General features: G+C 43.5%; 1 protein-coding gene across 1 annotated transcript in view; it reads left to right on the top strand.

Moving 5' to 3' along the window:
* The window catches only part of TXLNA (taxilin alpha), a 1,198,503-nt gene that overhangs the window by 487,136 nt on the left and 696,620 nt on the right, over window positions 1-14,747 (top strand). The gene's annotated exons all lie outside the window — the stretch shown is intronic.

Raw genomic sequence — 14,747 nt, 5'->3', positions numbered from 1 at the left:
TGATTTAGAAAGAATGCGGCCTCAGGAAATGAAACATAACATTTTGTACTTTTCCATGTTTCCGCTTATTCTGATGTTCTTAGTGTTTCACTGTTGCAGTCATTAACATTTGGGTAATCTGCTGGCAGGTTGCCCTCAGTTGGCCTGAATTCCAAAGTCTTTGGTCCTGCATCGGTTGCGGTCTCCTCTTCTATTACATCAGGTCATCAGGGGTATAAAACAAGCAACCGATGCCATTTTCTTTAGTCTTTCTTGCCGTGCGGTGCCCGAAGCAGAAGCATTTCGCAAGTGCCGGTCGGCCGACACCTGAAATATTTCAGTTTAAGTTTCAGAACCGAAGTCTTCACTAAAGATAAGTACCCCATTGGGGAAACTTTTTTTTCTTGCTCCATACCAATGTCAGAAAAAGTTAATAATTGTATTACTTGGCTAAGGTGTTTGCCTTACAAACACAAGGTGCAGGGTTTGAGTCTCACAAGGGATAATTGGCTAAGCTTGAAATGGCTCGCAAGGGCAGTTAGCTTAGTAATAAACTATGAACTTGTGGGAAGCAAATACCTCATAAGGATTTCCATTTATACTGTATCCTTGCCTAGGCCCTAATCACAATGTGCCTGGTTGGTTTTGTGCTAGATTTAACCAACGCACTATTAAGCGTCTGTATATTTTCGCCTCAAACTATTTTGGAAACGGATTTAACTACCCAGAAATGTCGGATAGCAATCAGACTACTGGAGTACATAAAAAAACGCAAATAAAAGGACAGAGACAGTCAGTCGAGGTCCAAAACTGACGACGAAGCTTCTCCTAAGCCAGTCGCCGGTTCGCCGGTACTCAGTGTGGTGCTTTCGCAGCCCCTGATGCCAGCTACATTCGAGTCGCAGGCCCTTACCGAGACCCATGTGGAGTCCGGCACGCCGTGAGATACTCAAAGTATTGGACCCACTAATGCATCTCCCTTGGATGGGCCCAGAGCCGCTGAGCAGGCACCGGCTTCTGAGGGTGTATTCAGGGCTCAACATTTTTATATCAAACCGACAGCTGCAAAACCAAAGACAAAAGCAACTTTTAAAACTAAAAAACTGATGCATGGGCCACGTGCACAGGCCTCTAAGCCTAAAAAACAGATGATCAAAATGGGGTCCCATCCCCTTTCTGATAAGAGGCCTAGGCAAGACACTGATTATGAATCTTCAGATCAGGTTTCTATTTCTTCTGATTCCTCTTCTGATCAGGAATTATCTGTACATCCCTATGAGGATTCTGATGCAGAGGAGTCTATACCATCTGCATCACCTCCTGAGGATTATTCATTTGGAGAAACCTTGCATACTTTGAGGGAGCATTTTCACTGGGAGAGTCAAGATTTCTCAATCAAAAAAGAGGCTCAGGGATTTCCTTCTCCCTCAGCACAGGCTTTTAGCCATACTCCCTGTTTTAGACATTATGGATAATGTGTTTTCGGAGTGAAGCTTGACCTCTGACTCATTACCTCTGGCTCCCAGCAAGCCTGACAGATATTACAGGGTCCCTGACTCACACAGATTTTTTGTTTAGAAACCCTGCTGCTGATCCTGAAACTATTTCACAGGGTCCAGAGGGAGTTAAGGCCTCAACAGCCAAAAATCCTACCCCCTCTGACAGAGATTCAAGGGCACTGGCTGGATGGGGAAAAAAGGTTTATAATCTGCAACCTTGGCAATTAGAGCCTTAAACTGCCAGTTTCACATGCTCAAGTATCAACAACATGTTATCGGATTGCTGAAACAGAAAATGATAATTTCTGAATATGCAGAAAATAAAGAATTGCAGGAATTATTGCATGGAGCTGAACAGGTTGGAAAGCATACTTTGCAATGTGGTTTTGATTCCTTAGAGGCCTCCTGCAGGGCCGCAGTTACTGGATCTGTGATTAGGAGGCATGCCTGGCTAAAAGAGAAAAATTTGCATGATCATGTTAAAGCTAAATTATTGGATGCACCTTTACAGCATGATACTCTGTTTGGTATTAAGGCAGAAGAGGTTTTAAAGAAAATGGAAGACAAAGCTAAGTCTACGCAAACTGTAAAAGTCTTCTTCTAAGTGCAGCCACCAAGATTCAGTAGACACTGGCCTACAAAAAATTGGTCCTTTCCTGTGTCAGAGCTCAGAGGCAAATCCAGATGCACTAAGGGTTCCAGATACCGGGCACAAGATTCTTACAAGTCAAAGCAATGGGGCGCTTCTACCTCCAAATGTGGAGGAGATAAAGCACAAACCTACAGAAAAAAGTCCCAATGACTTCCCTCTGCCTTCACCAAGCACTTAACTTTTGGCAGCACCCTTAGGGGGAAAATTAGCACTTTTTGCTCAAAATTGGCAGTTAATAACCCAGGACAAGTGGGTGCTAAACATAGTATCACAGGGATACAGATTCCACTTCCATACTCTGCCAATGGCAAACGGTTGGCTGGATCTGCCAAAAAATCAATGGGCAGAGGCACAAAAACAGGTTACGTCCCTCATGGATATGGGGGTTATTCAGCCAGTACCACAACAGGAAAAAGGACAATGTTTTTACTTCAGACTGTTCTTGGTACCCAGAAAGGACAAGGCCTGGCGGCCAATACTGGATTTATCGATTGTGAACACATACCTGGACATTCCAAAATTCAAAATGTTGACTTTGCAGTAGCTTCTGCCCATGCTGGGCAAGAATGTTTGGCTGGTGACAGACTCAAAAGAGGCATACCTGTATGTCCCAATAAGACAGTCGTGCAGAAGATACCGCAGATTCAAGGCTGGCTTAATGCATTACCAATTCTCTGCACAGCCCTTTGGCTTATCTACTGCGCCCAGGGTCTTTACAAAGTGCCTGGCACCAGTCTTTGTTTTTTGCAGACAAAGAAGTATACAAATATATCCTTACGTGGACGACTGTCTCATTCAAGCAGAGAACAAGGACATTCTTCTTCAGCACCTGGCGTTTGTGAAAAGGCTTCTAACATGCCTAGGGTACACAATAAACGAAAAGAAATCACAACTGGTACCCTCTCAGAAGATTCCTGGGTGCAAGCTTGAATACAATTGCCCAGACGGCTTACCTCACGCCAGACAAACAGGCAACTGACTACTTACTTCAAACTGATGGCAACAAAAACCCAGTTATCTGCAAGACAAACACTGCAGGCTTTGTGCTTCATGGCATCCTACTGATTCCATATGCAAAACTGCATATGAGGAAACTTCAATGGTACCCAAAACATTTATGGAGTCAACATTGTCACAGTCTGGAAAGAATGATTCCTCTTATTCCCTGCCTACAACAGGAGTTTGTGGTGGGCAAAGGCATGTCACCAAAACATGGGGCGGACCTTCACTCTACCCCCTGCCAGCCAAACCTTAACAGATGCATCAGATTATGCCTGGGGGGGCCCACATGCGGAAGATACATTCAGGGCATATGCACCCCAAAACAAATGCATCTATATATCGACCAAAAAGAGATGCTAGCTGTTCAAAATACCCTGACAGCCTTCAAGGACTTGCTTCATCCAGGACAACTACTAATAAAGACGGACAACACCATGGTTATGTGGTATATAAAGAAGCAGGGGGCACACACTCATACCCCCTCTGCAGATTAGCCATGGCACTGTGGGACACAGCTTTGACTTACCAAAAACATCTTCAAACTCAATTCCTGCCAAGAAAACAAAATACTCTGGCAGATGATTTAAGCAGAAACCTTATGGACCCTCATGAGTGGAAACTAGATCCACAAGTCTTCAGCATGATAACAAAGAAATGGGGGAGGCCGGACATAGATCTATTTGCCTCTCCTCAAAATTATCAATTGAAAAGATTCTGCAGAAGGACTTATCAAAGACAAGTATGGAAAGTGGAAGCCCTATCCTTCAGTTGGAAAAACCTATTAGTTTACACCTTTCCTCCTCTGCCTCTTCTTCCCAAGGTCCTACTAAAAGTCAGACGAGAAGCCGAAGATGATACTAATTGCCCCGGACTGGCCCCGCCAATACTGGTACCCAATCCTAAGGAGCTTGTCTCAATACCCAGCTTGGACCTTACCTCAAAGACCTCAACTACTGTCCCAGCAAAGCAATCGGATCCTGCACAATCAACTCCAGCATGACTGATCATGTAGGCATACAACCAACACCTCTCAGTAAAGCTGTGATGGATGTCATTTTGGAAGCCAGAAGGCCTAGTACTAAAACATTATGCTGATAAATGGAAGAGATTCTGTGCTTGGAATCCAGCACAAGGAACTGATACAGCAGAATCAAATATTCCTCAGATATTACAATACTTGACTGAGATGCTTGACAAAGGCCTATCTTTCTCATCAATTAAAATCCATGCCTCTGCCATTTCGGCTCATTACAATACAGAGCCACCTGCGGTGGTGGTGCTGCGGCAGCGTTGTCGCTTCACAGTAAAACGTCCTGTTCAATTCTCAGCTAGAGCGTTTTGTGTGGAGACATGCGTGAATGGGCATACCTTCGTTGAAGGTTGTGAGTCAGAGATGGCAACTCTGCACGTAAAAATCTACTGCACGTAAAAATCTACTGCCAATCATTAGTGGAGCGAAGTTCCGCTGTGGCAACCCCTAACCGGGAAAAGCCGAAAGACACAACAAGAATACAGTCACCAATCTTTTTTCATCCTTTACTAAAGCAGTGTCTTACAGGAGCCAAACATTTAAGGCCTCCTAGAAGATCACCAATACCCGCATGGGACCTCAGTTGTGTTGGAAAAGCTCACCCTGCCTCCATTTGAGCAGGCTGCTACTGCTGATATAAAGTTTTTATCATGGAAAACAGCTCTGCTACTAGCAATTACTTTAGCAAGAAGAGCCTCAGAGCTGCAGGCACTCATGGCTGTGGAGCCTTTTATCATATTTTACCCAGACAGGGTGTCTCTGAGGACAAACCCTTCATTTATGTCTAAGGTGGTTTCCAGTGTGGCTCTTAACCAAACTATTCATCTGCCAACCTTTTATCCAAATCCGCAGAACAAGGTGGAGAGAATTCTGCTTCCTTGGACGTACACAGACAGCTAAGATTCTACTTGAACAGGACTAAAGCTCTAAGAAAAACTGAGCAATTACTAGTGCCATATGCTGCAGGATCAGAAGGAAAGGCTATTTCAAAGCAGACTATGTCAAAGTGGATAAGCCACTGCATTCGTTTCTGCTACTTAAACCATGGCGAACCTGTGCCCAAGGGCATTAGGTCTCATTCCATCAGAGCTGCAGCTACTTCAGCAGCTTTTCTCAGAGGAGTACCAACCAGAGACATTCTGGAGGCTGCTACTTGGAGTTCTGTTCACACCTTTACAAAGCATTATCATTTGCCTCTCTACTCTAAGTCCAGGGCAGGCTTTGCCACTGCAGTTCTGCAGGGCCTTATAGCCACACCTAATGCTGTCTAGCTCCAGCCTCCCATCCATAACTTTAGGATTCTACCCAAATGTAATGACTTGAACAGTGAAACACTAAGAACATAGCACAGTCGTGTATACCTACCATAAATGTAGGTGTTCGACTGTATTCACTGTTGCAGTCCGGGTTACCCACCCGCCACCCCCCCTTAAATTCTGGATTTTCTTTCCTTCTCTATCTTCTACAGCCTATGTGGTATGTTTGCTTGTAGATGAAGGTAAAGTTTGTATTGATGCATGTATATATATTTTTTATATATATATTTTTGCTACCTTTTGGGGGCACCTGACATCTTTGGTAAGAAAAACTAAAGAAAATGGCGTCGGATGCTTGTTTTATACCCCTGATGACCTGACGTCATGGAAGAGGAGACAGCAACTGACGCAGGACCCAAGACAGGCTGACTGAGGGCAACCTACCAGCAGATTACCCAAATGTAATGACTGTAACCGGGAATACACTCGAACATCTACATTTATGGTAAGTGTACACAACTGTACTTTGCAACACATGCACTAAACTTTTAGGACACGCACACTAGCCTTCTAGAGAAGTGCAGTTTCATTTTAATCCTTTACATGCTCAACCATAAAATAAACTACTACTCCCCCCCCCCCCCCCAATTCCCTCTGTAAAAATACAATTTAAAGTCCTCTTTCTTGATAATACAACTATTGAAGTCACTTTTCATAGCAAATTGTTAGGGATGATAATGGTTGATAAAGCTTTAATTTGATCTGCATATTGCATAAGAAAAACTGAAAAAGTAAGGCTGCTTTACAGAACCAAAAACTTTGTCTCCAACACAACTAAAACTACACTTGCCCCTGCTTATCTCCTCCCCTTACTACTTCATGGTGCTGCCATCCTTGCTGTCCTCCAAGCATCACAAAAATCAAAACTTGAACAAGGCTGTAATAAAGTAGCTACATATGCAGCAAATACCCCTTTCAGAACCCATCACTGTATTTCATTGGTTACAACTACCCCGTCAACTAACATATACATAGCTTCTTACCACCTATAAAATTATCCAGCATCTTTCTGCTTGTCCAGCACTAAATAACATGCTGTACAACTGTCCAGTCAGTCATTACAATCTAATGACCAAAAACTCCTGTCTGGCCATAAACCTGTCATATCTGTTGGACGTTGTTTATATTTATACCATATTGCTAAGGCGTGGCTTTCTAAGTATGTCATGAGCCTGCTTTGCTCTCACTTCACATTGCAATTCCTGTTTTTATTATACTAACTTACCTTTAATTTCTCTATAAACTGGCTAAAATTTCTCTAAATATCAAATCGCTGTTATGTAACATGTCTATTCTTAATGTTTTTCATACGTCTAAGTTGGTATAATTATTTAAACTGCAGATGTTTCTGTATTATTTTTGAAGATAGTAAAATTATTGTTCTTAAAATATTTTGTAATACTTTTGGAGATTTTCTCTTTGGGCCTCTGCTGAAAATGGACTCCTACCCAGTCGGACTTTCCTAATAATCATATATCAGTAAATAATTATTAAATTAAATACGAAGTAGCACAGTGCTTTACAGTATGAGACCACACAGTGCAATATTAGCCCACTTAATTTAGTACAGTGCTGCACAATGCCGTACATAGTATAAGCACCTGCTAAATAGTGGAAACTACTGCCACAGCACAGTAAATAGTCTCACCCTTAGTAATTCCTTCCACAGAAAATTCTTGTTTTGACTATAACTTGGGAGTTGAAACAAGAATTTTCTGTGGAAGGAATTACTAAGGGTCAGCTATAACTTGGGAGTTAACTGCGGTGGTGGTGCTGTGGTAGCGTTGTCGCCTCACGGTAAGACGTCATGTTCGATTCTCAGCTAAAGCGTCTTCTGTGTGGAGACCTGCGTGAATGGGCGTACCTTTGTTGAAGGTTGTGCGTCAGGGCTGGCAACTCGGCACGTAAAAATCTACTGCCAATCATTAGCGGACCGGAGTTCCGCTGTGGTGACCCGTAACCGGGAAAAGCCGAAAGACACACCAACTATAACTTGGGAGTTGGGTCACTTTTAAGTCTGTTCTGCAGGACTCTGCATTCTGAGCTCTGACCAGGGACAATCTTCTTGGCACCTTCCTTCATTCTGGTAATACTCAAGTCGAACAAAAGATCCACTATAGAGAATCCTTATAGTTGGATAGAACAGATACATTCTTAGTATATCAGATTAGTTGGCGATCCCTCCCTGAGGGATCAGTAGTATCTACATTACCCTCTCAGGATGTGGTGCTCTTCTGCAGCAGCCTTGGTTCCTTGTAAGACGAGTGTATATTTCACTGTTACTTGTTTAATAATGTGGCATCAGGTCTGCGTTTGTGACTTGCAGATGGGCGATTTCTAATGCTCAGAGGATGAAGTGGCGGGCTCTGGAGAGGAGTACACTTATGTATCTGACATGTGCTGTTGTAGTTTGTATTGGCCAGGTGTGTGAACACCCCCCCCCCCCCCAAAGTAGGATACAGAATTTTAATTGAAGTATTAATCCATCTAGAGATTCATCAGGTTGCAGTTTCTAGGAGGGCACCTGATACAGTATGTGTGTCTCCTGAAGTAATGTGAGAATACTTCTTCAAAGTGGAGATCCTGTAACAGTAAAACTACCTGTCCTCCATCAGCCTTTAGTTTGTTGAGAAGGATCTGGATTCCTACAAGAACTTTGTGATTTGTTACAATTCGAGGTGCTCTGGCTATTTTATGCTTAGTGTGATCCTGTTCATCCAGTCTGTGCAGTCCATAGTATGGGTCCTCAAGCTCTGCTTGGATCCAGTTTGGCTTATTTAGTGCTGTAGCCTCAAGCCCTTCCAAATAAGCTTCCCCCTGACTAGCTGAGGTCTTGTTTGCTGCCTTTTGAAGTCACGGCCTGATTTCTGCAGTTGTGCTCTACCTCTTATTTGTTGTATTTTCTCTTTGAGAAATAGCTGGTTGATGGCCTTTTAGGCTAATTACTAATAGGATTTAACATGTATAGCTATTTTGTTCATTAGTAAGTTTTGGATTTGGTTGATCAAACTCTAAATCCTTTCTTTCCTTCCCTGACCTTGTCACCATCTTCCCGCCTTCCATACAGTGTAGCCATTAGATTAGTTTAGGGTTTATATTTGTTTAAACTTGTTGCTTGGGTTATTGCACTTGTTTGTTGCTGCTATTAGTATTGAATTTTGTCTTCTAGATAGCTTATGTCTGCTAGCTAAAAGACGGTTTTGAGTGTTTCTCTTGGTGGTGGTAGTAGTGTGTGTGTGTATTCCTGTTTTCTTGTCAGTTTTGGTGTGTAGTATGTAGAGGGCTACTAGTTTCAAGAAGTTCTCCAAAAGTGGGCACAGAATTCCTCCTCAGGATCTTTGGAATCTCTGCATAATTTGTCTGGAGGTGTCTCACCTTAGTGATTCCTGTGACATTTGTGTTGTCTTTGGTCCCAGGGCACATAATGACCTTAGGAATAAGCTCAGTGTTAAGGGGCATCTTTCTTCAGATCCAGAAATGACAAAAATGAAGTCTAGTGATAAGCCCTCTAAATCTAAGAACTGTGATTCGAAAAAACATCCAAGTGAATCTTTGGCCCTGCTGTCAGCTCCCAAGAAGCATGGTGCTTGAACCCCTACCTGTACCCTTTCACTGGATCCACTGATAGGGGCACCAGCAACTATCCATGACTCATCTAAGAAATTAGATCGACCAGCTTTGAGACGTTCTCTATCCCTCTTTGAGATCATTCAGGTCCTGCAGAAGTACCTCGAAAGTTGACTTTAATCGCTTTCTCCAGAAGTTTCTGAATATTCTGATTGATTGAGATGGGTGTCATTGTAATTCTGTCGGCTCCAAAGCTGGTTGGATCTGTCCACTTTGCCACTATCCAGGTACCCTCTCTGGTCCATCCTTCAGCAGTGGTTTCTTTTGATCCATATTGTCAATCGGATCTATGACCTGAGAACTTTTGGTACATATTCCATCAGCTCTTGGGTGTTTGGATCCGACTGAACCAGTTCTGAACTTGTCGTGTCTGACTTTGGAGTGTCTGAGCCAAGGACTCTAGTGGGCTCCATTGATTCCCTTGGAGATGTCCTTTTGAGGCTTTGGGTCTGAACGCCTCCTCAGTGCCAACCACTCCGGTGGACCCGATGATTCCCTTGGGCCATTTTCACACCATTCTCTTGGGAATTTGGATCTGTCCACCTGTGTGGTTTCCTCTGATCCCCTGGAAGTTTATGCAGCTTTTTGACTGTTGGAGAGGATCATTTCTTCACCACACAAAGCAGATTCACAGGCTGTGGTCACTCCCAACCTTCACTCTATCTTGTTGACCTCTGCAAAGGCATCCTCTGGTCGTAGTCATTCCATTGAACCCAAACATCATGCCCTGATGCAGGGCGAGTTCTCTGAGGGCTCAGGAGCCTCATCCCCTGAGCCACTTAAGAAGAGGTCATGCAAGAGGAAGCATATGGACTCTTCCAACAGAGTTAGTCACTTCAGCTACCAACTTGGAAGATGAAGAGAGTTCCCCACCATCCTGTCCTGAAGATGCTTTCTTTAGAGATATTCTGGAGCTCATGCGACAGACGGGATGTTTGCCCACTGAAACTCCCACTCTGTGCAAGATTGTATTGCTTGAGGCATGTGGAGCAACTCCCTTTAAGTTCTGGATTGTTCCTCTTGCTGACAAGTTAGCAGAGGTGGTGGTGAGGAAGTCTTTGCAAAAACACCTTCAGTAGACCCTAATAATTCTGTTGACCACTAAAAGTCATCTAAAGACTCTGCCCCTGCACATGTGCGTAGTTGTCTAAAGACTCTTCTGCTATGCAGGCAATGGATAGACTAGGGAAGCAGGTGTAAGCTTCCGTCTCCTTTGCCTTTTAGGCTGTGAACGCACTGCTCATATGACAAGGTTCCAGAGGAATCTCTGTCAGCAAGCGTTATCCACTTTGAAGAATCCTATTATGCCAGAGTCCCAGAAGTAGCTCCAAGCCACTCTGTCTAATGTCCAACATACCAACCTCTCTCCATGTGCCTGTTGCATAATGCGGCAGATGGGGTGGTCAGGGGAGTGGGGGGAGCATCACCACGAGATACCATGCTTGGCTGCATTTCTGTGATTTCTGAAGATAACTTTAAAGTGTCCTTCACAATTACCCTTTTGAAGGAACCACATTGTTTGGTTCCACTATGAAAGAAAGGATGCACAAGAGCTAGCAGGAGGGCAAGACCCTTTCTGTGGTAGGAATGAAATTTAGGACCCCTCACTACCCATTTAACAGGAACCAAAAAAGGTCTTACTCACTCTGGTTACAAATTCAGGCATCAGTATGACTCCTGTTGTAACAGAGGTGGGCCGGGGCAGAATAGGCCACTTCAGTGGATGCAGGTCAAGAGGCCGTGGTGGTCTGCAGAACCAGGGTTTCCACTGGCCCTTTTCTGACAGATGCCTCCAGAATCCCTGAAGTTTTGCCTGACTTCTCTTCCCTGGAGGCAGTCAGGGGCCACATGTTCCTCTACCCTCATTCATGGTTCACCATCACACAAGACAAATGGGTAAGTGGGATTATATCCAGAAGTTACTGCATTTTATTTATGGAAGATCCTCCATCATTGACACTCAAATCAGGCAAAAGCTGCTATGCAAGAAATTCATTTTGTTCTGCAAAAAGAGCCATCAAGGAGGTCCCACCAGACCAGATCAGGTCAGGATTTTATTCCTCTTCCTTTTTATTTCCAAAGAAAACAAAGAACCTATGGACCATCCTGGACCTAAGTTTCCTAAACCTGATTTTGAATGGTCTCTGTGCAGTCAGTTCTTCCATGCTGTCAGAAGAATGAATGGATGTGCTCTGTATATCTCCAGGATGTTTATCTTCACCTCCACATAAAAATAGAGGAGTCCAGGAGATTACTGAGCTTCCACTTAGTTATTACCAATTTAGAGCTCTGCCTTTTGGTCTCTCCTCAGCCCCCATGGTCTTATGCATGGCGGTAGTAGCAGCTCCTCTTTGTCTTCTGTAATTTAAAATTGTCCTTTGTCTGGTTGAGTAGTTCCTGGCTTCCTGTTCAAAGGAATCTCCCTTACAAACATGGTATCTGTTCCAACGTTGTGCCCATGTAGGCATTTCTGTAAATATGGGGAAATCCCAAGTTGACTCCCTCTAAGTTTTCAATCTTTCTGGTGTGCAGTTTGCACGCAACTATAACTCTGATCTCTCTTCCACAGAGCAGAATCTCATCCTTGAGAATTGCAATACCAAAACTTCTGGAGTTCTAATTGCTCTCTGGCATGGTTGGTCTTGAGGGTTTTGGACCTCATGGCATAATCTAATTTGATGAACCAGTTTGCTCATTACTGCATGAGGATTCCGCAATGGCTGCTCCAGTCACAGTGATCTCAGAAGTAGGATTCCCTTTTTCAACCAACCATACTAATTTAGTAATACAGAACTCCTATAAAGTGGTGGTTTTGTTATTCACTGCTCTGTGCAGGTATGCCTTTCCAGGTCGTCCCCCCCAGTAGCAACTGTGACCATGAACTCTTGGGAGAATGGTCCAAGGTTTTTGGTCAAAATCAGAGGCTTGTCTTGACGTAAAAGTCCTGTAGATGAGTGTGATTCTCCACATGTTGTGGGAGTTACAGGACTGCCTTTGTCCAGGAGTGAGAAACATACTGCTTGACAATATAACAATAGTGTGGTACATAAACAAGCAAGAGGGAGCCAGATCTCCTCTTTGTTGTGAGGCCATGAGACTGTGGCAGTCGGAGATGGCCTTTTACCAGTTTCTAATGGCAACACACTTCCTGGAAGGTTCAGCGATCTAGCAGACAGGCTCAGCAGGGACCTCTCTTGCCTCACAAGTGGTCCGTTTCTGAGGAGATTTTCAGTTGCTGGAACAAAACTTACTGCAGTCTATTTGCAACTCCCCAGAACACCAAGTGTAGCAGTTTTTGCCATTCTCCCTGCTCAGGGACAGACCCCCAGGGATGACTCTTGTCCCATTGTTGGCCTCCAGGTTTACTTTATGCTTGTCTCGCCCCCAAACCTCTTCTGCTCATGAGAAAGTTCATGCAGAAGGCTATTTGGTGCAAGGTTACAGTCATCCTCATAGCCCCGTTTTGTCCCAGATAAAAATGGATTCCCCTCCTCAGACCTCACTTGGAGCCTCCTTGGCTCCTCGATCCAGTCGGTGCTGGATCTTATTCCATCCTCTTCTGGCAAACCTCAGCTGGACATTCTCAGTCTGAAGCCAACTGCTTCATTTCTCTTGTTCTTACAATGGCACCGGATACATCTCTTCCTACTGATGTGGTCCACATCCTCACAGGTTTACAGAAGTCTTCTTTGCATGGCGTCTGTTGCAGCAAATGGAAATGATTTGCCACATGGGCTGAGTATCAGAATATGCAGTCCTTTTTGGCTTCTGTTGGCGATTTTATCCCTTTTTTGCTATTTCTATTTTTCTCCATTATCAAGGTACAATTGCCAGCTGTGTTCTCCTTTCAAATGTTCTTTCAGGAATCATCACTGGCTTCTTGTAGACTATGTGAAGTCTTTCTTCCAGTTGCGCATTATCCAAACTTCCATTTGAGCCAGCAGTATTTACAGAGTTAAAATCCCTTTCTTGGAAAACTATCTTTGTAGTGGCTGTCACTTTAAGAGGATGTCAGAACTGCACATCCTATCCCCTGTTTCTCCTTGTATTGTGTTTCACAAGGATGGGGTTACCTTGAGAACCAGCCCTTTTTTTGTCCCTAATGTGGCTTTAGAGAGCAGCCTCTCTCAACCCAAACATCTTCCAGTGTTCTTCCCAATCTACATAAATAGAGGCGAATACATTTTACACACATTGGATGTACCCATGGAGTTTTATTTTTCACCACAAAACAGCACCCATCAGAAAAGATGAACAACTGTTTGTGTCCTTTGCCCAGAACAAGCTGGGGAAGAAGGTTTCTAAGATTTCCTTGTTTAGATGGTTATTTAATTATATCTCTCGTATCTACACATCACGCTATCGAACCCTTCCCACTAAGTCCAGAGCTCATTCCACTAGGGTCATGGTAGCTTTGGCAGCGTTCTTTAGATCTCCAACTTTGGATGGCATTTGTCAGGCAATTTACATGGTGTTCTGCTCACACTTCTGTTAAACGTTTCAAGTTGGAGTGTGTTTCCAGAGCTTCCTTAGCTTCCATCCTGAAATGTCTCCTGTCTGGAAGCCTCACAGGAATCACAGCCTTGGGATTTTGACCCATGTGTTGGATTGTATGGACTGGATTAATAGATTATGAAAGTTATGTACTTAAAGATAAATCCTCATCCAAGTCTGTCCAGTATGGCAACATGCCCACTTCTTCCTGCTGGTCTATAGGACCTAAAGTGCCTTTTTCCTGAATCAGAGGCAGTGCAAGTCTGCTTTAGGCACAGGCACCAAACTCAGTCTGAACTGGTTGGGGGGAGCAGGACATTATGGGGAAGGAATAATTTGGAGGGGTTCTAGGCTGGCACACTAAATCAGCTTGATCTGGTATGAGCAGAGGCTCGAGGACCCACATGTTGTATCAAATGGACTAGGATGAAAAGATCTATCATTATGGTAATAGATAACTCATTTTGTATAGTACGTTGTGCTGTTTGTCATTTTTTTGTTGTAAAGTTTTTTCAGTCGTAGAACACTGTTAAAGTAGAATCTAATATAGTACCACATTGGTTTCATGAAGGGCTTGTGCTTACCAACCTTTTTTTTGTTATGGGACAAACTGGTGTTCTAAATGGGGATGTTAATCAGCTAAGAAATTTAGGCAAAAGCACTGCTGATGTAAGACTGTATAAACACTAAATTCATGGAAGCACTTTCCATGTGACCTGTTGTTGTATTACGAGAGTTCTCTACTTTCAGGCCTAATACAAAATGTTCCTGACTGAGGTGACCTTAGACCTTCTTAAGTCTCTACTTTTAATTTGTGATCACCTGCCTGATGAGAGTGTTGAGATAGTTGGGTTTGCAGAATAATTTCATAGTATCACAATAACAGTGCCTAGGAGCCATTTATGGATCATAGTAACAGTACCTAGGGGCCATTTATGCCTTGTCACTACCCAGCTTTAAAATTTATCTCCTTTGTCAAGGCTAAGACAGTCAAGCCATAGATGAATTTGTGACTCCCCATCCTGTCATCTAGTTCATGTTTGAAGAAAGGTAGTGTGTTTCCGTGCTTAATATGAAGTGCCGGGATAGGCATTATGTGATGAATTTCTCTTTCCATTCTGTTTTGAGACTTTGGCAAGAACTGGACG

The sequence above is a fragment of the Protopterus annectens genome, chromosome 1.part1 (assembly GCF_019279795.1).
Source record: "Protopterus annectens isolate FY-2018-M chromosome 1.part1, PAN1.0, whole genome shotgun sequence".
Classification (NCBI taxonomy): Eukaryota; Metazoa; Chordata; order Ceratodontiformes; family Protopteridae; genus Protopterus; species Protopterus annectens.
This window is presented reverse-complemented; position numbering and strand designations above follow the sequence as displayed.